The sequence below is a fragment of the Heptranchias perlo genome, chromosome 11 (assembly GCF_035084215.1).
Source record: "Heptranchias perlo isolate sHepPer1 chromosome 11, sHepPer1.hap1, whole genome shotgun sequence".
Lineage (NCBI taxonomy): Eukaryota > Metazoa > Chordata > Chondrichthyes > Hexanchiformes > Hexanchidae > Heptranchias > Heptranchias perlo.
The window spans coordinates 51,898,301-51,922,240 of NC_090335.1; the positions used below are offsets into that span (position 1 = coordinate 51,898,301).

General features: G+C 41.9%; 1 protein-coding gene and 1 long non-coding RNA gene across 2 annotated transcripts in view; one reads left to right on the forward strand and one right to left on the reverse strand.

The window, feature by feature from the left end:
• Positions 1–1,772, reverse strand: part of gpr156 (G protein-coupled receptor 156) — a 53,784-nt gene extending 52,012 nt beyond the window's left edge. The window contains exon 1 of the mRNA XM_067993019.1: positions 1,298–1,772. The gene's annotated coding sequence lies outside the window, so the exon portion shown is untranslated. The remainder of the gene's footprint in view (positions 1–1,297) is intronic.
• Positions 1,773–18,967: 17,195 nt separating this feature from the next.
• Positions 18,968–23,940, forward strand: part of LOC137327332 (uncharacterized) — a 30,479-nt gene continuing 25,506 nt past the window's right edge. The window contains exons 1-2 of the long non-coding RNA XR_010964427.1: positions 18,968–19,110; positions 20,102–20,271. This is a non-coding gene — a long non-coding RNA (uncharacterized lncRNA). The remainder of the gene's footprint in view (positions 19,111–20,101; positions 20,272–23,940) is intronic.

Sequence of the window (23,940 nt, forward strand, 5' to 3'; positions counted from 1 at the left end):
ATTTTAGTTACCGTGTAACTCACTTACGTCCAAAATTCCACAATCTTTTATGCCACGTCTCTGGGTGCAAATGAGGAGAAAACTCCAGGCCTGACTAGTCTGAAAACTGGACTTTAGTAACTGCGTGCTGGAGCCCCTCTCCCAGACGCCACTATTAATCTAAAAGCAGCAGTTAATGGCCCAAATTTTCCTGTCAAAATAACGGAGGTGCTAACTGCGCTCACTGTTATTTATGCGCAAATCACACAGCAATTTCAGGCGAGGGCAGATGTGAGGTTGAATGCGAAAATCCGGAAGTTGCTGTCCGAGATGCGCCACTCTGCTGTTAGCTTCCTGAAAACGGCATCGCGCTGTCTGACTCACCGTTCAAATACATTGAATGGCGTGAAGTTCTTGTACTTGCATGGTAGGTACAAAATAAACTTACCTCAGAAAGTTAGGGCTTGTCCATTTCAGTCTAAGTACCCTTTTTAATAGTGCGATAAGTGTTAATTACTGCCAAACAAACTCTCTGGCACTGAAAATTAACTATTAGAAGTGTGGAGTCTCATTCCTTCACCTTTTAATTGTTGTTGGAGATTTTTTAAAAAGTTAAGTACTTTTTTTAAAAACCTTTTCTTTTTCTCTCTCTTAATCCAATCTTTCTTTTTCTCTCTTTATTTCGCTTTCTGTACCTGATTTGACCATAATTCACTATTTTAAACTTACACTTCCTGGTTCAGATTCTGCACTGCTCATTTAACAATCCTTCAATCTGATTGGTTAAGGAGATACACAGTTACTTGCCCTGTTCACACAGGTCTCAGATGCCCTGTAGAGGGCGCCATGCGGTTTCCATCTCCCACTTACAGCAACTTCCACTGCAAGATCTCATGGAAATTAAACGGGCAAGGGCAAGTCTAACTAAAGGCAGGAGCATTTCCTTCACCAACTACAGTAAATTCTGCCCTTTATCTTGATGTCAGTTTCCTGTTGATTTGGAAATGAACTACTGCAACCAGTCAGCGGCCAACAGACAACTTACATCAGAGGACCATAACTACAATACAATGTTCATATTCATGATGCAACAAATACAGATATTCCGACAGGACCAATGCGCTTCAATGTTTTATAACTTTGTAAACTCAGGATTTAAAAAAAATGTCACGGGTTGAATGAAATAGACACTATTCAGAAACAATTGCACCAAAAAAAGCTCCTTCGCTCACATAAACAGAGAAAGAACATGTAATGATAAAAGGCTTTAAACTGCTGCATTAAAGAAAGGCACATTTTCTACTACTTTCAAACATACCTGCGGTTCCACTCGGTACAACTCCAAATAGCAGCAATCCGCTGGGATTTATAGAAGCGTTGTTTCCATGGAGAAAGTTTTAGTCACATTTATCGAGGTTACTTCAGTCGCTCTGCACTGGTATTAGTAAAAGATCGCCCCCAGGTTGTCTATAATCACAGCAGTTGGACCATCGCAACGTTGTCCCTCAGAATGGAAACACACCAATACCTTGAGCGCTCAATAGGCGAGAAGGTGGGTTAATTAAAGGGAACGAGCCACTCGCTCCCGTATTTTTGTCGGCAATGAGTTTTTTTTAAAAAGGCAACAGGACGAGGCGATAAAATAAAGTAAATTAAAATAACGAAAAAGAGCGAGACTAAGTAGAGAAACGATAAATAAATTAGAATATCAACTGCGTCCGAGCTGGAACTACTCAAACTCACTTCCTTACAGCTGGCAAAGAGAATAAAATTGCATCCTATGTGAGCTGGAATCAAACCTTACTGCCCGAGGTGAAAGGATAGTGCGCGACAAGAAATGCTGTAATTCTACTTTGAATAGTCAGCTAACATCCTAAAGACAAACACGGCTCAACGATAGGTTAGTGTTTTTTTTGTTGCTCGGTATCATGTCATATTTCCAGTTGGTTACTATATTCATTGCCATTAACCAAATCAAAATATTTTACGCTAGAATCAAAATGCTACACCTTCCTTCCATTCAATGGTACAGTTACCAGCTTTCCTAAAGACAATGCTGATCTTTGCTCCTCCAACTCTAGTCTTGATCATCCCGGTAAAGAAGCTTCCTCTATTCCTCCATTCTTTTCAACCATTACGATCAACATTGTGCTGACATTGGTACTCTAAAGTTATGGCAGCTGTTGTTAGCTCTCAAAACCCCCATTTCTATGAAAGTTCTAGTCTAACCCATAATTGTCAGTCATGGTCTTTCCCCTAATGATCTTGTTGCCTTGTTACTCAGCTCTGGAATTCTGCTTTTGAACACTTTTACAAGTCATCTGTCAATGCTTGGTACATCACAAGTCTTTGGCAGGGTCTGTTATTTTGCACTTCTAATTAAGATATTGGAGCAAACCTTTGACTTAGTGGTGGCATTCCCACCCCTGAGTCAGAAGGTGTAGGGTTTGAACCCTACTCCAGACATTCCTGGTCAGTGGAAACCAGACCTCTGGCTCTGAATTCTGGGTTGACATCTAGCATGATACTTGTGTCGTGTGGGTGTCATGCCATATAACACTAACCATCCTATCTGCTGGTATAAAGATGGTTATGGCCATGAAAGGAGCATTCATGTTATGGCATTTCAGACTGTTAATCAGCCTGTGAATACTCCCACTACTTTGCACTATTCTCCAAGGGAAGAGTGTGAATATATGAAAACAAGATAACCACCAAAGCTATGTCCATACTATTTGTGCTGTAAGTACTGGGCCGTTGACTCTTTCCCATTAACTCAAGGGTTCCCCAGAACTGTGTGCTCGCTCTCCATATCAATGACCTCTTCCACTTGTTATCGACCCTTATCCATTCTTTTCCTGATGATTCCACTCCACGTTCATCAACTTATGTCAGTTTGCACATCCTTAGTGCTCACAACATTCCATCTTTCACAGTGCAAATGTGCCTCCCTATTCTTGATCACCTCTGTGGCTACAGTGGGGAATGAAAATGTTGTTTCTTCAAATCTATAATGGTGCCAAATTTCCTGTCTATTTTTGCTGCAAGAGTAGCAGTGAGAACTGGGATGGGAACCTGTTACATCAGGTTCCTGCCATTCAACAATTATGCTGGTAGTGTGGTGGTTACGTAACACACCCATCTACACATGAATGGGTGATGACCTGTAATGAGGGAAATACATCAAACTTCCCATCAGTTGCATCCTAAAATGCTGGGTGCAAGGGCTGCATGTGCATCACTGCTGTCCAGTGATGCAAAGAGCCTTGAGCAATGGGTGGTAAATTTTAAATACACAGTTTTTCTAATACAGTTGATTGCAGAGCATAACAAGCCATCCTACACTGCCAGAAATGCCCAGCATTTTCCTTCCCTCCATAACTAACTGAGATAAGTGCTCCAGCAATGCAATAAATTTGCCTGCACCTGTCCAAAATTCCTGACTCCAGGAAATGAGAAAGGGTCAGGGGAACAGCCAAAGGGTGGGCGGAAGTTCTGTCGAGCCGCTTTTCCAGAAGCAGAGTGGGACCACAGGAAAGTCAGTCCAAATTTCCTTATGTCTTTCACAATATACAGCTAGACCTTTTACCAATCAACTTAGTCCATCAGCACTCTTGGCATTACTGTCTTCTTTGACCTCCAGTGGAACCTCCATATCATCTTCATTTCTGAAACTCCTCCAAGGAGCTTGGTTTCCTCTTTCATGCCAAACACATCATGTCTTTCAACTAAGCTGTATTTGTCCCTCCCACATGGTGACTTTGTACTAAAATTAGAAAATTAATCATTTGTAGCGTTGCTTGGCCTAGCATTAAGCTTGTTGACAGTAGTTGTATCATTATCAAGATTTATTACTGTAATATTTGTTAATTAAAATTAATGGCTACAGCACTTTACCAAATACGTCCTGACTCAAAACTGTGATGTAAGGCAATATTTGTTATATATTGTAAAGTCATTCCTGTGTAATCTAACAAAGGTAGCATATCTCAAATCTGGTGACATGCTAATCACACCTAATCATATTCTGGTTGGTTCAATACTGCTTTTGTTTAAATAGAGCCTAGAGATCAAAGCAAATGTTTATTTTATAATGTCATTAATTAGTGGAAGCTTAGACTATGCCTGATAATTAATTTGTACTTGCTTATAGGATTTCTGTGAGCGCATAGTTGTAATTAATTTTCTTGAATGATACCATCCCACAATTAAGCTCATGAAATCTCCCTTTCCCAAATGCATTTTACTAAGGTTTATAAGAATTTGTCTACAACCCTGACGGTAAAATATGACACACAATTACTTAAATTATTTTTTTCAACACACCTTCCACGCCCTCCCCCCCCCTCAAAGTGGTCCACTTAGTCTGCTTGGCTCCGTGGTAGCACTCTTGCCTCTGAGTAAAAAGGGGTCCAAGATTCCTCTTGAATTTGACAATATTACCTAGACTGGCATTCTAGTACAGTACTGAGGAAATGCTGCATTGTTGGAAATGCTGTCTTGCAGCTGAGACATTAAACCGAGGCCTTGTCATAAGATCATAAGACCATAAAACCATAAAAGATAGGAGCAGGAGTAGGCCATTCGGCCCCTCGAGCCTGCTCTGCCATTCAATGAGATCATGGCTGATCTGATTTTCACCTCAACTCCACTTGCCCGCCCTTTCCCCATATCCTTTGACTCCCTTGCTGATCAAAAATTTGTCTAACTCAGCCTTGAATGTATATAATGACTTAGCCTCTACAGCTTTTTGGGGTAAAGAATTCCAAAGATTCACGACCCTCTGGGAGAAGAACTTCCTCCTCATTTCCATCTTAAACGGGTGACCCCTTATTCTGAGACTATGCCCCCTAGTTTTAGATTCATCCATGAGGGTAACATCCTCTCAGCATCTACCCTATCGAGTCCCCTCAGAATCTTGTATGTTTCAATAAGATCTCCTCTCATTCTTCTAAACTCCAATGAGTATAGACACAACCTGTTCAATCTTTCCTCATAAGACAACCCTTCCATACCCAGAATCAACCTAGTGAACCTTCCCTGAACTGCCTCCAATGCAAGTATGTCCTTCCTGAAATAAGGGCACCAGAACTGTACCCAGTATTCCAGGTGTGGTCTCACCAGCACCCTGTACAGTTGTAGCATGACTTCCCTGCTTTTATGCTCCATCCCCCTAGAAATAAAAGCCAATATTCCATTTGCCTTCCGGATCACCTGCTGCACCTGTATGTTGACTTTTTGTGTTTCATGTACGCGGACACCCAGATCCCTCTGTACTGCAGCGTTTTGTGGTATTTCTCCATTCAAATAATATTTTGCTTTTTTATTTTTCCTCCCAAAGTGGATGACTTCACATTTTCCCACATTATATTCCATCTGCCAAATTTTTGCCCATTCGCTTAACCTATCAATATCCCTTTGCAGACACTTTTTGTCCTCATCGCAACTTGCTTTTCCACCTATCTTTGTATCATCAGCAAATTTGGCCACAAGACACTCTGTTCCTTCATCCAAGTCATTGATATATATTGTAAATAGTTGAGACCCCAGCACTGATCCCTGCGGCACCCCACTAGTTACAGATTGCCATTTTGAAAATGGCTCTTTTATCCCGACTCTTTGTTTTCTGTTAGTTAGCAAATCCTCTATCCATGCCAGTCATAGAGTCATACAGCACGGATAGAGGCCCTTCGGCCCATCGTGTCCGCGCCGGCCATCAAGCCCTGTCTACTCTAATCCCATATTCCAGCATTTGGTCCGTAGCCTTGTATGCTATGGCATTTCAAGTGCTCATCCAAATGCTTCTTGAATGTTGTGAGGGTTCCTGCCTCCACAACCCTTTCAGGCAGTGAGTTCCAGACTCCAACCACCCTCTGGGTGAAAAAGTCCTTTCTCAAATCCCCTCTAAACCTCCCGCCTTTTACCTTGAATCTATGTCCCCTTGTTATCGAACCCTCAACGAAGGGAAAAAGCTCCTTAGTATCCATCCTATCTGTGCCCCTCATAATTTTGTACACCTCAATCATGTCCCCCCTCAGCCTCCTCTGCTCCAAGGAAAACAAACCCAATCTTCCCAGTCTCTCTTCATAGCTGAAGTGCTCCAGCCCTGGTAACATCCTGGTGAATCTCCTCTGCACCCTCTCCAAAGCGATCACATCCTTCCTGTAGTGTGGCGACCAGAACTGCACACAGTACTCCAGCTGTGGCCTAACCAGTGTTTTATATAGCTCCATCATAACCTCCTTGCTCTTATATTCTATGCCTCGGCTAATAAAGGCAAGTATCCCATATGCCTTCTTTACCACCTTATCTACCTGTTCCGCCGCCTTCAGGGATCTGTGAACTTGCACACCAAGATCCCTCTGACCCTCTGTCTTGCCTAGGGTCCTCCCATTCATTGTGTATTCCCTTGCCTTGTTAGTCCCTCCAAAGTACATCACCTCGCACTTTTCCGGGTTAAATTCCATTTGCCACTGTTCCGCCCATCTGACCAACCCATCTATATCGTCCTGCAGACTGAGGCTATCCTCCTCGCTATTTACCACCCTACCAATTTTTGTATCATCAGCGAACTTACTGATCATACCTTTTACATTCATATCCAAGTCATTAATGTAGACCACAAACAGCAAGGGACCCAGTACCGATCCCTGTGGTACCCCACTGGCCACAGGCTTCCAGTCACAAAAACAACCTTCGACCATCACTCTCTGCCTTCTGCCACTAAGCCAGTTTTGTATCCAAAGTGCCAAGGCACCCTGGATTCCATGGGCTCGTACCTTCTTGACCAGTCTCCTGTGGGGGACTTTATCGAAGGCCTTACTGAAATCCATGTATACCACATCCACTGCGTTACCCTCATCCACACGCCTAGTCACCCCCTCAAAAAATTCAATCAAATTAGTCAGACATGATCTTCCCTTGACAAAGCCATGTTGACTATCCCTGATTAATCCTTGCTTCTCCAAATTTTGTCCTTCAGAATTTTTTCCAATAATTTTCCTACCACTGATGTTAGGCTCACTGGCGTGTAGTTCCCCGGTTTTTCCCTACTCCCCTTCTTGAATAATGGTACTACATTAGCGGTTCTCCAGTCCTCTGGCACATCCCCTGTGGCCAGAGAGGTTCTGAATATATGTGTTAGAGCCCCCGCAATCTCCTCCTTTGCCTCACACAGTAGCCTGGGATACATTTCGTCCGGGCCTGGGGATTTATCCATTTTTAGGCCTGCTAAAACCGCCAATACCTCCTCCCGCTCGATGTTAATATGTTCGAGTATATCACAGTCCCCCTGCCGTATTTCTATGTCTACATCGTCCCCAACACCATGAGCTCTTATCTTGTGCAGTAATCTTTTATGTGGCACCTTACTGAATGCCTTTTGGAAATCCAAATTTACTGCATCCATTGGTTCCCCTTCATCCACCCTGCCCGTTACTTCCTCAAAGAACTCTAATAAATTTGTCAGACATGATTTCCCCTTCATAAAACCATGTTGACTCTCCTTGATTGTATTATGAGTCTCCAAATGTCCTGCTACTACTTCCTTAATAATGGATTCTAGTATTTTCCCAATGATAGATGTTAGGCTAACTGCCTATAGTTACCTGCTTTCTGTCTCATTCCCTTCGTGAATAGGGGTGTTACGTTTGCGGTTTTCCAATCTGCTGGGACCTTTCCAGAATCTGGAATTCTGGAAGATTACAACCAATGCATCCACTATCTCTGTCGCCGCTTCCTTTAAGACCCTCGGATGCAAGCCATCAGGTCCAGGTGACTTGTCAGCCTTTAGACCCATTAGTTTACCTAATACTTTTTCTCTAGTGATAGTGATTGTTTTTAGTTCCTCCCTCCCCTTTGCCCTTTGATTTTCTACTATTATTGGTATATTATTAGTGTCTTCTACTGTGAAGACGGATATAAAATATCTGTTCAATTCCTCTGCCATTTCCTTGTTTTCCATTATTAATTCCCCAGTCTCATCCTCTAAGGGACCAATGTTTACTTTAGCTACCCTCTTTTTATATACTTGTAGAAGCTTTTATTGTCAGTTTTTATATTTCTTGCTAGTTTACTCTCATAATTTATTTTCTCCCTCTATTATTCTTTTAGTCATCCTTTGCTGGTTTTTAAAGTTTTTCCAATCTTCAGGCTTACCAGTAATCTTTGCCATGTTGTCTGTTTTTTCTTTTAACCTGATACCCTCCTTTACTTCCCTAGTTAGCCATAGTTGGTTCACCTTTTTTGTGGAGTCTTTCCTCCTCACAGGGATATATTTTTGTTGCAAGTCATAAAATATCTTTTTAAATGTTTGCCACTGCTTATCCACCATCATACCATCTAACCTGTTTACCCAGTCCACTTTAGCCAGTTCCGCCCTCATTCCTTTATAATTGCCCTTATTTAAGTTTAATACAGTCGTTTCAGACCCAAGATCCTCGCTCTCAAACTGGATGTGAAATTCTATCATGTTATGATCACTGCTTCCCAAGGGATCCTTTACTTTGAGATCATTAATTAATCATGTCATCTTGTCCCTATGGACATAAAAGATCCCACAATACTATTTGAAGAACGAGTGAGTTGTAGCAAACATCAATCCTCAACCAGCACCACCAAAACCGATTAACGAGTTATTTATCTCATTTGATGCTTATGGTACCATGCTGTGCACAAGTTGCTGCTGTATTTGCTTACATAACAACTATGACCACATTTCAAAAGTAATTAATTAGTTGTGAAACACTTTGGGCTGTGCTGAGAATGTGAAAGGTGCCAAATAAATGCAAATTCTTTCTTTCTTTCTTTCTAGCCATTTCATAAGTAATTAGCCTATTATTTCAACGTATCAATGAACTACAGCTTTTCTGTGTTCCTCTCCTTCCACACAATATTGTTCCACCACTTTTTTCTTGCTTCTCCCTCCCCAAATAATTAACAGGCTATTTCATTCATATCATTAGCACATATGAAAGTATGGACTAACAGAAGGTCATTTTATCCATCATGCTCACTCCTTCCACAAGCAACACACAGTCTAACCTCTCATGGTCTCTATCCACCCAGTTAATCACCTGAGAGACAGTTCTATATAAGTATTCATTGATCCCCAGGCAACAAAGTAAAACTCCAGAATATTCTTTCATCCTTACATCTATATTATTTGACTTGGACATGCTGCCCTCTAGAGATAACCGTTCATTCCTGATCCAGCAGCAAGGAACCATTGCGTCTTGTGGAGTACTTGATCACCTCGGTCTATACCTTTTCAGATAAATTCAAACCTCATTCCCAACCATACTTAATTAGTTCTTTTTTGAAGGAGTCAGTTAACTCGGCCTGAATTACTGTTCTTGGGAGTCGTTTCCACATTCCTTCCACTCTGCAAAGAAAATGTTTCTTCTAAATCTGTAGGCTCATTTGAGGCTTATTAGTTTCATGACATCTAAGCAGCAGAGAATATTTTTGCAAATCTGCTGTGTTTTGTTTAGGTCTTACAACCACTATGATTGTAAGAGTGCATGAAGTAAATGATCAATTTTTTAAAAAGTAATAAAATTACCACAACAACAACTTGCACATATAGATAGCACCTTTTTAACGCAGAAAAATGTTCCTGGGTGCTTCACAGAAGCATAATCAGACAAAAATGGACGCCAAGCCAAAGAATGAGATATTAGGAGGAGGGACTAAAAGTTTGATCATTGAGGTAGGTTTTAAGAAGCGTCTTAAAGGAGCAGAGGGAGGTGGAGATATTTATGGAGTGAATTCCAGAGCTTGGGGCCAAGGTGGCTGAAGGCATGGCTGCTATTGGTGGGGGGATGCACAGGGTTAGAACACAGAGTTCTTGGAGAGTTCTAGGGCTGGAGAAGGTTACAAAGAAAGGGAGGGGTGAGGCTATGAAGGGATGGAAACACAAGGATGAGAATTTTAAATTTGAGCGATTAGAGGACCGGGAACCAACGTAGGTCAGCGAGCACAGGGATGGTAGGCGAGCTGGACTTGGTGCAGGATAGGATATAGGCAGCAGAGTTTTGGTGAGCTGAAGTTTATGGAGGTTGGGAGAGCATTGGAATAGTCGAGTGTGTAAGTGACAAATGCGTGGATGAGGGTTTTGGCAGCAGATGGACTGAGGCAGGGGTTGAGGCAGGCGATGTTAAAGGTGGAAATAGGCAGTCTTTGTGATGGAGAAGATATATTCCTTTAAACTTTAAATGTTTCCTATATTTAATCTAGGATTCTAATATCCCACATTTTGCTATTTAAAACTTACTACTTCTACGATACAGTACCTGAATGCAATTCTTAGACAATAAGAATCTTCAACTGTAAGCTAATATATATGGCATTGTCTGGGATCGTGCATCAAGTCTGGTACTTCATGGATATTTAATATTTGAACTGTCAGGACCTTTGCAGCCATGGCATATCAGTTTGACTATATCTGGAGTCCTATACATCTCAGACAATGGTGTAATATGATACTGTTAAATAATTGAGAAACTAATTAGAAAATGACAGCACCCTTGCCACACAATATGTACACAAGGGGATTCACAAGGACTAAATTTAATAACTGATTCCCCTTTCAATGCAAAAATTAACCAATTCAAACCCAGAAAAAGTGGTCTTAAAGGACTTTAAAATTTACTACACAAGTAATGATGGGAAGGGTAGCTTTTAAATAGAGGATTGATGATCAGTAGAAGTTCACCTGTTAATCTTTCTTAATGAAGGCAGTTGACATGAAGCTCATTAATATTTTTTACTTTTAACTCTTTGTAGCATTTTTCAAAACTTCTTAGGCATTGGGTTCTTTACAAATCCTCAGTCTCCTGTGTTTAAATATATTACAATAGTAACATGAAACATGAGTCTTCAATGGAACTCAGTTGAAAACTAAGCATAGTTTTCACCCAATACAGTTTAACTTATTGTCTCAGCTTTGGCTGCATCAGGAATGAGTGCAAAACCATTTTGAAAAAGTTGAGTAGTTACCTCAGCAAACAGCTCAGACTATTTTTGTTCTCCAATTTTCTCCCATTCTCTTCTGAACATGCAGAATCTTGCTAGAAACCATTTCATAGGTATCTGCAGGTCTCTGACACTTCACCCAAGTAGCCATTCTTCATGTATGAATCTAAATAATGAGTATTGCAGGGTTATTCAACCATGGAAGGAATCCACTGCGGAACCCAATCCTATTGTCACCTGATGCCCTCACATGGGTAGGTTCCAGCAGGGGTCAAATGAATAGATATCAGGAGTTGGAAACCTGACTAATATTCCCCTCCCTAGCTGAGGTGCACCAAGATCAATTGTAGCACCCAACTACTCCCTGGCTGAGATCAGCTAACGGTGCAGAGCAGGAAATGAATCTGGAAATTTCTGTATGGTAAAGTGCTATATCAAGTTGTGCCTGTACACATTATGCCACTGGAGAAGCACCGGACCATTTAAAATTGTTTGCATTCTGATGGAAATTCTCCTCCCCCCCCCACAATGTTTTTTCATTTAAATATTTGCATATAAGTCAAAATAAAATTTAGAGAATGCAAACCAAAGCAATAAAGGGAAAAACATGACACATCAACAATTTCCATGTGATGACAACAGCTGTGATTGCAAACCTTCCATGTTTGGCAATACAAACATGAGATAAGGAATCTACTAAAAAGACATATGGGTTGAATTTTCACCTCTCTGCTCTGCCTGAGCGAGCCCTAAGTGTAGTCCACCTGAACAGACCTGAATCCATCTGTATTTGCAGGTTCTAGTCATTTATTATGGCTTCAAAGTGCACTCCCCCCCACCTTTCCTCTTCTCTCCCCCCCCCCCCACCGCCCCCAATGTAGCAATGGCTACTAGCTTCAGGCCTTTCAGTTGCTGTCCAAATAGCAGCCAGAAGGCTTACAGCCCTAATGATTCTCCTTGCTGCCCCTGAAAATAAAGTACTTATTTAGAAATGCAAGGAGATTGCTTGTAGTCCCCTTCTCACATCCTCCAATCTGAGAGGCTGGGTGCAACCTCCAAGGCCCATTTTCAGTGGACGCTGCAACCTTTGAGCCTCTGCCAGGTGAAGTCACAGGAAAATGATGTGGGAGGCATTCTGACATCACACATGCCATTTGCATTTGATAATGGGGGTGGTCTTAACCAATCCGTCCAGCAGAACCCAAGCGGGTGAGCAGCTAAAATCACCCAGGTTAGATGTTAGGCAGATCTTCCTTTCCCAGAGGATAGTACACCTTTGGAACAAATTGCCAGCTTGTGCTGACTTTCTGCAAACCTTCAAAAGAGATCTGGACCAGTTCCTGGCTGGGGTGGAGCTCACATCTTATAAAAAGCAGGTGAAATAACAGGAAATATAAGGATGGTCAATGTGGTCTCCTGGAATAGTTTTCAAGCATCTAATGGGTCGGAGAGGAATTTTCCAGATTATTTTTCCCTAATTGGTCTTGCATTTTTAATTTTTTTTCCTCTCTCAGTAGATTACATGGCTCCTGGTGGGTGGAGGGTGTCTAATCATGATGCTTCATGCATCACAACTGTATGGGGGCAGGCTTTATAGACCAGATGATCTTTTCCTGTCCGTCATTTTTGCATGTTCTCAGGTTACTTACCAACCCAGGAGCTGACGGTTCCTGATTTTAACCTGCTCAACTGAACAGGCAGCAAAGACACCCACCTAAAGCCAGTGGGATTCTTTTTTTATAGATGCTTGTTGGGTCCCGATGACATAGTCAGAACCCGACTGCTATTTTAACTTGGCAACCTGATTGGGAAGCTGCAGTGTGTTTCCTGCTAACCCAGCGGGGATGAGGATTGGGGCCAGATGAGGCTCAAAAAGTTATGTTTTTTTTTAAACTTTCCTTGTGGAGTCAGGAGGAGCTGGAGTGACCTGGTCTTGGCGGACAGCCTCCGAACCGGACTATAATTAGTCAGCTCCTGCTGACTTCCCGGCTGGAACGAGTGGGAAGTCGACCGGCGGGATTTAAATGAGTCCCACGAGTTAAAACAGTGCTGACCATTACGTGGTTGCTTGCTAAGTAAATATACACCTGTGAAGTACATTTACCTGTATTGTGTAAGCAAGTGTGATGTTTTCTACTAAAATTAGGGTATGTGGCTTAAAGGTGTCACTGTAGCCACACCTTTTAGCTAGTCAGAAATTTCTGTTGGACAACACTGAGTTAAAATACCCTGGACCTTATTTCTGGAGCAGAGAGTGAGTTTCTAACTCACCCGCCGAAAATTGGCCTGGAGTTAAAAATCGGGCTGAGAATCTCTGATTTGATAAATACTGTCAAAGTGACCAGGACCAAGCAGATTTAAATAACTGGTAATCCCCCAGAACTCTGTGTTCCTCCAACTCTAGCCTCTTGTGCATTCCTCCCTTCCTATGTCCCATCATTTTCAGCAATGTCTTCAGCTGTCTAGGCTCCACACTCTGGAATTCCCTCCCTAAACTCCTCAGTCTCTCCACTTCCCTCTCCTCCCTTAAGACCCTCCTTAAAACCCACTTCTCTGACCAAGCTTTAGTTCACCCCTCCTAATATCTTCTTTGGCTCAGCATCCATATTAGTCTGATGACACCATTGTGAAGTGCCTTGTGATGTTTTTCTACTTTAAAAGTGCCCAAGTTGTTGTATTATACCCATGATAGAATGGATTCCTTTTAGAAGGTGCTCTTTCTTGTAGCCCGGACAAGAACTGATGAAACAGCCACAATTGGGGCAGGCAGATTCAAATTGCAAACAGCCCTGTGATTCATTGGAAGATATAGCTTTTCTACTTGAGCTACTAAACTGACAAAAAAAGCTCAATTGTCCATGCTGATGACTTAGTGAGTAAACATGGTATTGCTCTAAACAGACGATGAAGTTCCTGGTTTGATCCCTCCTGTTCTGTGCTGAGTTAACTTAATTCAACCAAGTCAGAGAAGAGAACTACAACTGGCCACAGCACTACTAGGCTAGGGAAGAGGAAAAAAAAATCCTAATTGCTATCAGTGGTTCCTGTTGGAAAGTGCGTATGTGTGGACATTGGGAGAGACAGGTTTGGGCTTAGATGGCTTCCAGCACTCACCGTCTCAGCTCACACATGAAGAATGGTCACTTCAGTGGTACAGCTGGAACCATAGCCCAGCAGTCAATTCCTTCAGGAGAAGTGGGGTGGGGGGTAGGAATGGGGAAGAAGAATAATAAATAGAGGGTGCCTTATCAATAGGGATTCCTTTCATCAGTTCAAACCAAGAGTACTGCAGACACAAACAAGTTATGAATAACTGTCTTTCACATAGATAAACAAACATTTAGAACTTGTCATCACAGGAAAGCCATTTTGTTCATTCTATCAGTCAGTACGTTGAAGCTCAAAATTCCTTACGGATCTTCAACTGAATCTTAGAACACCATAGCTTTAAAATCACACTATGCAGCTAAAAGTGTACAAACAATTAACCATGCATATGAAGTTCTTATGTCTGCTATTTGAACAGTGGTGTTAACAATTTAAACAAAATTTCAAAGAAATTTCACATGGATGCGTTAAGCCTCTGCATATTTATATTCGCTCAGTGTAATTTCAAAGTTAATGTGTTGCTGACCACAAACCAGTGGATTTTTGTCCAATACGGACAGGTTGTGAAATTACCATTTGCTTCAAAAGAGTAAAAATACTTGATGAAGGAAAAGCTGTTGTGAATTGAAAAGTTTTAGATGACTAAAGTCAAAGTGCATGACATTCAAAAGCATCATATATTCCTGTATTCTCTAAATCACCTGTGTAAGGTAAGCTTTATCTGTATAATGATCAGTTTTGAATATTTAAGTAGGGTCTGTCAGAGTATAATAAATGAGAGGATAAAATAATCATATTTCTCTAGAACTTTAAACAGGTAGAGGCAGAGAATTAAATTACTAAAGAAGCCACACCCTGTTCATCTAAATAGCTGAGCCCTTTGTATATTTAATTATGGTTCATAATTTTCTGCGTTTGAAGCCAGAGTTATAAACCACGCATGATGCCATCTGTTTACATGCTGCCTTCATCTCACCGCAATTTACAGTATATTCAATTGTAGAAGACATGCTTATTTTATAAAGACAGCAGTCTAGTCTACTTCAACGGAAGTGTAATACTGTACTTTTCAAGGCCAGCACCCCCTCACCAACCACCCCCCCCAACTTAACTCCCTAAATAACTGCAAGGAGTGTATGAAGGAAGTTTTGAAGTTGCAAGGAAGCTGGTTGAATACTTTTGGACTAGCTTCCATCTCCCCATCAACACTGAGATTACCATGGTTGAAGTCACTAATATCCTATGTTATTATCCAAACTTGACCTCTCTATGGCTTTTGAAACAATTGACTGCTTCCGCCTCTTTCCCCTACTTCTCCTCTGTGGGACACCCATGGCACTGCCCTTTCATGGTACCATCGCCACATGTCTCAATGTAACCAGCATAGTTCCTGCAATGGCTTCTCCTCTCGAGTGCTGACAGTCACATCTAATGTGCCTTAATGTTCCATCCTTGGTCCCTCCTATTCCTCACATACATGATCCTCCTTAACAACATTATCTGTAAGCATGGGGTCAATTTCCATATATACATTGACGACCCAGGTTTACCTCTCAGTACCACCCTTGATTGTTGCTGCACTTCCAGTGTCAAGCCAGAAATGACCCAGAACTTCCTCCAGATAAACATTGAGACTGTTCAGTTCTAGGCAGAAATTCCCACTCCAGTGTTTGTTTTCATCCCTCTCCCTGCTTGCTCGCTCAGACTAAACCAAACAGTGTGCAACTTCCGTGTCCTGCTCTGAGCTGATAATCAAAACCTACATCCAAGAACATCTATTTCCCTCTCTAAAATATCACCCACCTCTGCTCCTACCATTCACACTGCGGATGAAATCTTCATTCCATATGTTTGGTCAATTCCAAGCTGGACTTTTCCTATGTTTTCCTCACTGACCTCTCTAGCTCCAGCCTACACAAACTCCAGCTCATGCAGAACTCTGTCACCCACATTGTATCCTGTGCTATTTCCCGCTTACCTATCACTCCTATCCTCGGTTTCCCATCCCTCAATACATTGATTTAAAAATCCTAGTTCTTGGTTACATGGGCTTACTCCACTCTACCTCTGCAAACTTTCACCATTGATGGCACAGCCCTCAACCATCGTGGTCCTGCTTTCTGGAATTCTCTTCTTAAACCCCTTCTACATTGCCTCCTGAAAACCCACCTTTTTTACTTTGTCTGGTCACCTCCCCCACCCCTGCATTCTTTTCACAATTCCTTTTCGGTGTCTGAATTTACTTCCTCTCCACCCCTGTGAAGTACTTTAGGACATTTAGCTATGTTAAAAGCACTTTATAGGTTGCAGTTGTTACATTAGTGATGTTCTTATAATACTTCCACGGAACTATCTTTGAGATTTATAATATTGAACAAAAGAAGTCCTTTGGCTGGGAACCTGTAGGAAGTATTTTACCTGGTGACCAACTATATACACAATAATGTCATCACACTGGCAGCTTTAAATTACTCGGTTTCATTTTGCAGCATCTCTGGATGGCACTGAGCTGATTATTTTTGAGAAATAATTGTATTGATAAGCATCACATTTTTTTAAAATCATAATTTTGCAGTGCATCTGGTCTCATCACTGCCAATGGAAGATGGTAATTATTCATTTATCTGCTAGAGTCTAGCCAGAGTAAATATATCCTAATCTCTAAGTAGTCCTAAACTGTCTTGTTTGATGTTTTATATTTACAATCAAAGCCAGTTTTTTTTTAAAACTACACAATGGAATCCTCTTAAGCCCGTGCCACAGATCAGTGTATCACAAATTGTGAAAAATTAGTTATACTGTATACTTTACAGGAACACAATGTTCTTTTGTGGTTTGGTGCAGGCTTTAAGTCCTTCACCATTGTAAATATTGCTTAATTTTATCTCTGGATCTTGTTACAAAACTTTGATAGAGGAGAAAATCATGGAACATTAAAGAGAAAACAAAAGTTAATGGGACCCATAACATATTGTACCATTTTACTGGTAAAATCTGAATTTTCATTAACCATTTTGGCTTGGAGACACTTACGTGCTTAATAAATAATTATATTGAATTACATTTTTAAAATTAGGATAACACACCCTGAATTCTACAAGTCTGGAGCAGACTATTTGGCCATTTGTATCCAGGAACTTTACAATATGTGATAGAAATATTAGAAATTAACATGAAACCCCCATTCATTATTTCGGATCTCTTCAAAAGATTCAAAATTGTCAGTCTGATTTTTTGACTCTATTTCTCCTTAGAAAATAGGGGGGGATTTTAGGAGGCAAATGTGGGTGCGTTGGGGGGGTTCCGAAAACCGCGCAAATCCCGTTTGGGTTCGGAAGCCGGCTCCAACCCGCCAGCTTCCAAGTTTCCAGGGACCCACCTGTGTGCGAGCGGGCGACTCGAAACCGGAAGTCCTGCCGCCAATTAAAGCCGGCGGGATGACAGTTAAAGAGCCAAATGTACCTCATTGAGGTACTTAAGGCACTTTACCTGTGACAGAGTAAGTGATTAGAAAGATTTTTAACTTAACTGGGTGGCTTGCCCACCGTTTCTGATTCACGCCATTTAAAACACTAAATGCACCTACCTTTGAAACCTGCTGCGATATCCGTTGTCTTCTGCTCCGATGTCCCTCTCTTCACCATCCCGATGTCTTTTCTCCATCCCCCCGATCTTCCCCCGATGTTCCAAGCCTCCACAATCTCCCCCTCCCCTCTCCTCCCCCGCCCCCCCGGTCTTCCAGTCCAGCGCCGGATGACGTCTGGCTCTCTCTCTTTCCTGCACCCCCCTTCCCCCCTCAACTCCTCGCGTTGCAGTTCCTGATGGCAGCCAGCCTGTCAATTAGGCTAGCTGCTGGGTGTGAAACCCGGAGAGGACGTTAATCATCAGCAATTAACGTGCGATCGCGTTGGAAATGGTAAGTTTGGTTCATGCGGGTTTGCCACATGCCCAATCGCCGCCCTGCTGCCAACCCGCCTCCCTGCTAATATCAGCTGTCAAATAGGATCACCTCTTTCATTTCAATGGAAAAATTTAAATTTTAAGGGCACCAAAGCTGAATGTTAAGCAACCTACTCATCCAAGGTGAATTCAGAGCCTTAGTGATGAGGAGTGGGTTAGACCTATGAAGCATGTGAGGCTGGAAATTTTTTTTAAAAACAATATTTTTCCCAATAGAATAAATCTTAGGGTTCAATTGTTATCTTTTGCTCCTATGGCACCTGGGGGGCTTCCCTCCCCTGAATGGCACTGTTTTTGAAAAAAGAGGCCACATTTAAACTTTATAGGATTCAATGAAGTGGGAAACATTAAGAATACAACATGGTGTTCATTCATTATTTATTTAGGCATGGAGGACATACATTCAGGTTTGTAAAACTTGTTTAGCCTGAAGAACATGCACTCCGAAAAGTCATTATTGAGCCGGCAACAGGGCAGAAATGTAGCTGGTCAGTGTACTCTCTTCATATTAATCCAAGTTAACAATTCTTGGCAAAGGAGAGGGATTACAATTTCATTATAATATTTATTTACAACTTACTGTATTTTTAAAACTTTACTATTTTAATTTTAAATTTCTTGTTTGCATTAAAATTACTCTAATCAGTGAGTTCCAGTATTAAGTGAATGAAGTTGTAGAAAGATCCCAAGGCCGCTACAATTCAGCATCCAATTGTTTCTTAAAATATACCAGGATTGTTGTATCCATACATTATTTGCATACATTGATCATTCTTTGTCCAAAGAAGAATTTCTTGAAATCAGTACAAATTTATATTTTACTCTTTTGAACCTATGTCCCCTTGTCCTATTCTCGCATATTAACTTAAAGTAATATTCTGGGCATACCTCATCCACTCCCTTAACGACCTTTTTTATAAACCTCTCGTGTCTCCTTTCCAGGCTAAAAAGCTCAAGTTTCTCCAGTCTCTCCACACAACTCAGAATTTTGACACGAGGCTTCAGCCTTGTGGCTCTGCACTGCATTGACTCCAGCATTTGAATGTCTCCCTTGTGTCTCAACAACCAGAACTGGACGCAGTACTCAAGGTAAGGTCTGACCAGAACCCTGTACAGTATCACATCCTCTGACTATAGTTTAATATTCTGTTGGCTTTGTTGATTAAATGGGTAAAGAAGGTTTACACTCCTGTGTAACTCTCTTGCATACAGTGTTTCCTGTAACACTGTCTATTGTATAGAGAAGTTGAAAAGCACAGTTTCTCACCACTGGCTAGATCATCAAGGAATATGTTAATCTTGAGGGATATGTGGTTGTATCCATGCTAAATGGATGCACAAATAAGAATCGGATGATGGACAGTTTACTTAGTAAGTGAGGAAAGCCTCATAATCCACTTGTAACAAACTCATAAATGGGTAAAGAAGGTTTTACTCCCAAGAGGGATTCATTCAGCTTTCCTTTCCTTAGAAATTTCTAAAAATGCAGTAATAAACATTGAGCATGGTTCAACTAATGATTCCAGTAACATTGTTGATTGAAATTTTAGGGAAACAGAGCAGGGTAGCAGTTAAAATGGAGCATCTCTCAATTTCCCGTTCTGTTTTTGCCGATTTGTGATTTTGTGGTTTTGGTGGCGGATAAGGCTTCTGCTGGACTCCTCCGGGCCCCATAAGGAAAGTCTGCCAAAGAAAAACCACCCCCCCACCACCCTCTCAGACTTACCGTGCCGCCAACAACCTTTTGCCGATGCTGATGGGGGGGCCTCTGGGCTGCCCAATTTTCATATTTCCCCACTGGCCAGGTGCTGCTCTCTGCCGGTAATGGCTGAGCAGCTGACCGGTGGATTCAAATGAGGCCCTGTAATTAAAATGTGCAGGGTCTCCGACTCTCACTCCTCCGCAGGACTGCCGTCCACTCCCACCGGCTTTCCACCAGGTGTTAAAATCATCCCTTTTATATTTTTCTAGGAAAACATTTTTATAATATTTTGCTTACTACAAGAATGCCATAAGGTTATAGTGAGAGTTTCAAGCTGTTTGAATCTATTGCAATGTATAAATCTTTTCATTATAAAAGGATTACAACAGAGCCACTATATGGAGACATTCACCTGGGCAACAGCCATCCCAAAATGCACTGCACGAGAGACAAGACAGTGCTATCCTGCACTAAACCACACAAAAGCAAAAATAATAACCTAAGATTGTGCAGAGGAATGAAGAGATAATGACTGGAATAATTAAAAGGTAAGGAAATTTGACCACAATAGTGTTTTTAAAAAAAATCTTCCAAGTTACCCTGTAATTTATAGAAATATGATCTCTGTCCCCTTCGTGGGTGAGATTAGTACTCGTATTGTAAAACCGTAAAATGTTTTTATGTCTGGAATCTCAAGTTCATGAATTCTAAGCATTCAGTGAACAGTTGTATCATCTGGCTCCTCAGTGGAACATCCTGTGCCAAATTCAACAGATTAGATTGGAAAGAACTGAAAATCACTTTTAAAGCCCTTTTCTATTTAGTAGAAATACAAGATTACTAAGACAGGAAGCACAGCAGGGGCTGATGATGCAACATAGACAGACTAATTGGTATGTATCAGTCTGCGCTATGTAATATTTACACTGTAGTAGAACTCACATTGTTGAAATCTAATACAGTTGGAGTAAAGTGAGGACAGTAACACTGGAACTCCAAGCTCCAGGTACCACAATGGCATCCCTCGGTGCTTAGGGTATCTTCACACAAGGTTATCAGGAGTTCTCTTCAGTTTTACTCATCTCCTGACTCCATCCCCCTCCCCAGCCACTGTCTCAGACTGAACCAAATTGTTCTGAACTTCGGCATCCTATTTCTGAGCTGAGTGTCTGACCCCATAGCCTCTCCATCACAAAGACTGCCTACTTCCACCTCATAACGTTACTTGTCTCCACCCCTACCTCAGCCCATCCGCCTCATCCACACCTTTTGTCATCTCCAGACTTGACAATTTCAATGCCTCCCTGGGCGGCTTCCCATCCTCCACCTTCTGTAAACTTCAGATCCTCCAAAACTCTGTTACCCATATCCTATTCCATCCTGCTCGTCCATCACCCCTGGTCTCACTGACCTACATTAACTACCGGCCTTGCAAGTCTCAAAATTAAGATCTTATCCTCGTGTTTAAATCCCTCCATTGCCTCACCTTTCCTATCTTGATAACCTCCTGCAGCACTACAACCTATCAAACTCTCCGTTCCTTTGATTCTGCCCTCTTGTGCATACTCCCCTCTCTTCACCCACCATTGTTGGGCTAGTCGCCATTCTCTGGCAGTCCTTTCCTAGACCCCTTTTGCCTCTCCACCTGCCTTTCCTTTTTTAAGACCCTCCTTTAAACCCACTTCGTTGACTAGATTTTTGATCACTGCTCTTAATATCTTCTTCTTTAGCTCAGTGTCCATTTTTTCCTTATGCCTCTGTGAAGCACTTTGGAATGTCTTTCTACATTAAAGGTGTGATATAAATGTAAATTGTTGTTGTGTTTCTACTGGCACTATATCAGTATAGTCTCAATAAAAGGATTTTTGTTGCCCATAGTGGAGATCTTAGTGGATTCACTACAATGTGAAGGTTGAAATAAAAACAGAAATTGCTGGAAATACGTAGCCGGTCACTAAGCAATTGTACAGAGAAAATACAGATTATTCATATATTGGGTGTAAACTGTGACAAAAAAAGATATTTTTGTCTATTATTGTTTCAGTAACTCAGCTTAAAACTCTGATACAATGTTGCAAGATTTGTTATTGTTATGGACTTTGGTAACAAGCTTGTGAGGCAATCTAATGCACAGTTTTAAAATATACACTGATTTTGTGTTTGGTTCAGTTTGTATCTGACTGATAATCCCTTTTCCGGGAAATAAGTAAGACTATTTTCTTTGAATTTTGGCTTAACAGTGGAGAATCTCATGGGCAACTGGAGAATCTATAAGGAAAGACAGTTTGAAAATCTTATCAAACAGCCAGGAGACTGACAAAAGTTGATATTCCTGAAAGAGAAAGACTATAGGCCCGATTTTAACTCTGCCTGGGAATGGGAATGGGGTAGGTGGGTGATTAAGATAGCAGTAGTGTACTTACCACTGTGTTCCCAATGTGCTTCTTCCCCCCCTGCCATTTTAACTGTGCAGCTTTTGGATTTGGGACAGGTGCCAGCTTGGACCTTATAAATATATTAAAATCAGGGTACTATAAAGCAATTAGGACCCTTGCTTCATTTTAACTACAGATCACGGGAGTCCTGCTCAGTACCTGACCCACCATTAAAATCTGAAGCAGTATTTCAAGGGGCACTCAGCTGCAGGTAAGTGGATCATAGGATCGTTCTGCTGTCTGTTTTGCCAGGAGAGTTTCCAACTTCCAGATCGCCTCTTTTGAACTTTTTTTTTGGCTTATCATCCCCAGTGAGCTTTCTGTGCATACCATGGGTGCTATTATTGCTAGTTTCATTTGGATGGAGGAATAGTTACAGAAACATGAGCAGCAGCTGTACCAGCCACAGCAATTTGCAGCAGCTGCATCTATCAGCAGACAGCAGGTGGTGCGGGTGGCTGCTCGTAGGAGGCCATACCCAGTGCATAGGCCTAGAGTCACTTTCTTGGATCTATCTGAAAAGTAATGCATCAGAAAGGCTGCGCTTCTCCTGACAGGATAGCGCAGACCTCTGCAGTCTCCTGCAACAGGACCTACTACCTGCTGGACTACTTTGCCTGTGGCTGTGAAAGTCACTACAGCCCTTAACTTCTTCGCCACTGGCCCCTTTTTAGTTTGTTACAGGGGACATCAGCTGCATCTCCCAGTCTGCAGTACACAGCTGCATTAAGCAGGTCTCTAATGTCCCACTCACTAGGGTTCAGCAGTACGTCACTGTCCCCATTGACCTCAACAGTCAACACGAGAGAGCTCGGGGATTTTCAGCTGTGGCTGGCTTCCCTCACATCCAGAGTGTCACTGACTGCACACATTGCAATCAGGGCACCAGAACACCAGCCAGCAGGATTTTTCAATAGAAAGGGCTACCACTCCATTAACACTCAGCTCGTGTCCAATCACAGAAACAGGATCATGCAAGTTTCTGCAAGGTATCCAGGCAGTTGTCACAACACATTTATCTTGTGCCAGTCCATCATCCACCCAATATTCAGCCCTTCCAGGAACGTGGCAGGATGGTTTCTGGGGGACAATCACAGGTGACTCATAACATCCCTTCACAACCCACAACTCTTGAGCAACAAAGGTATAATCAAAGACAGGAGCCACCAGCATTGTTATTGAGCATACCATAAGGCTACTGAAGCAGAAGTTCAGGCGTCTCAACAGGTCCAGGAGCTCCCTGCAATATTCCCCACAGAGACACTCTCGCAATCATAGTGCTGTGCTGCATACTGCATAACCGTGCCATTTGGAGGAGGCACAGTGGCAGTCCTCATCAGACTAGGAAGACCAGGCGTGGATGAGGAAACATCAGCAGCAGCAGGAGAGCCACCTCAATGCCTTGCAGCAAGAGATGTGAGGGATCAGCTAATTGCTTTGTGAACCAGCTGACCTCATTCCCCTGCCATGAAACGATGCAGAATCAGAAGTTGCTATTAAACCACATTGCAGAACAAAGTACCAAAGGTCAATAATTTAATGGCAAAAATAATAATTGCCAACCAATCATTTCTCACCCAAGTGATCAATCCATGGTGTGTTTCTTAAAAGAAGGTTTACCAACCCTATGTGATACTCTCCTCGTGGCCTCAGCAAAGCTGGTGGAAGGCTGCTGTTTCTCATGTTGGGACCCTTGAGGTGCTTGTGGCTGGGGCTTGGTCCTGTGAAGCATTCTGCTGCCGGGGCAGTCTGGCCCAGCTAACTTGCTGGCACCGAGGTGGC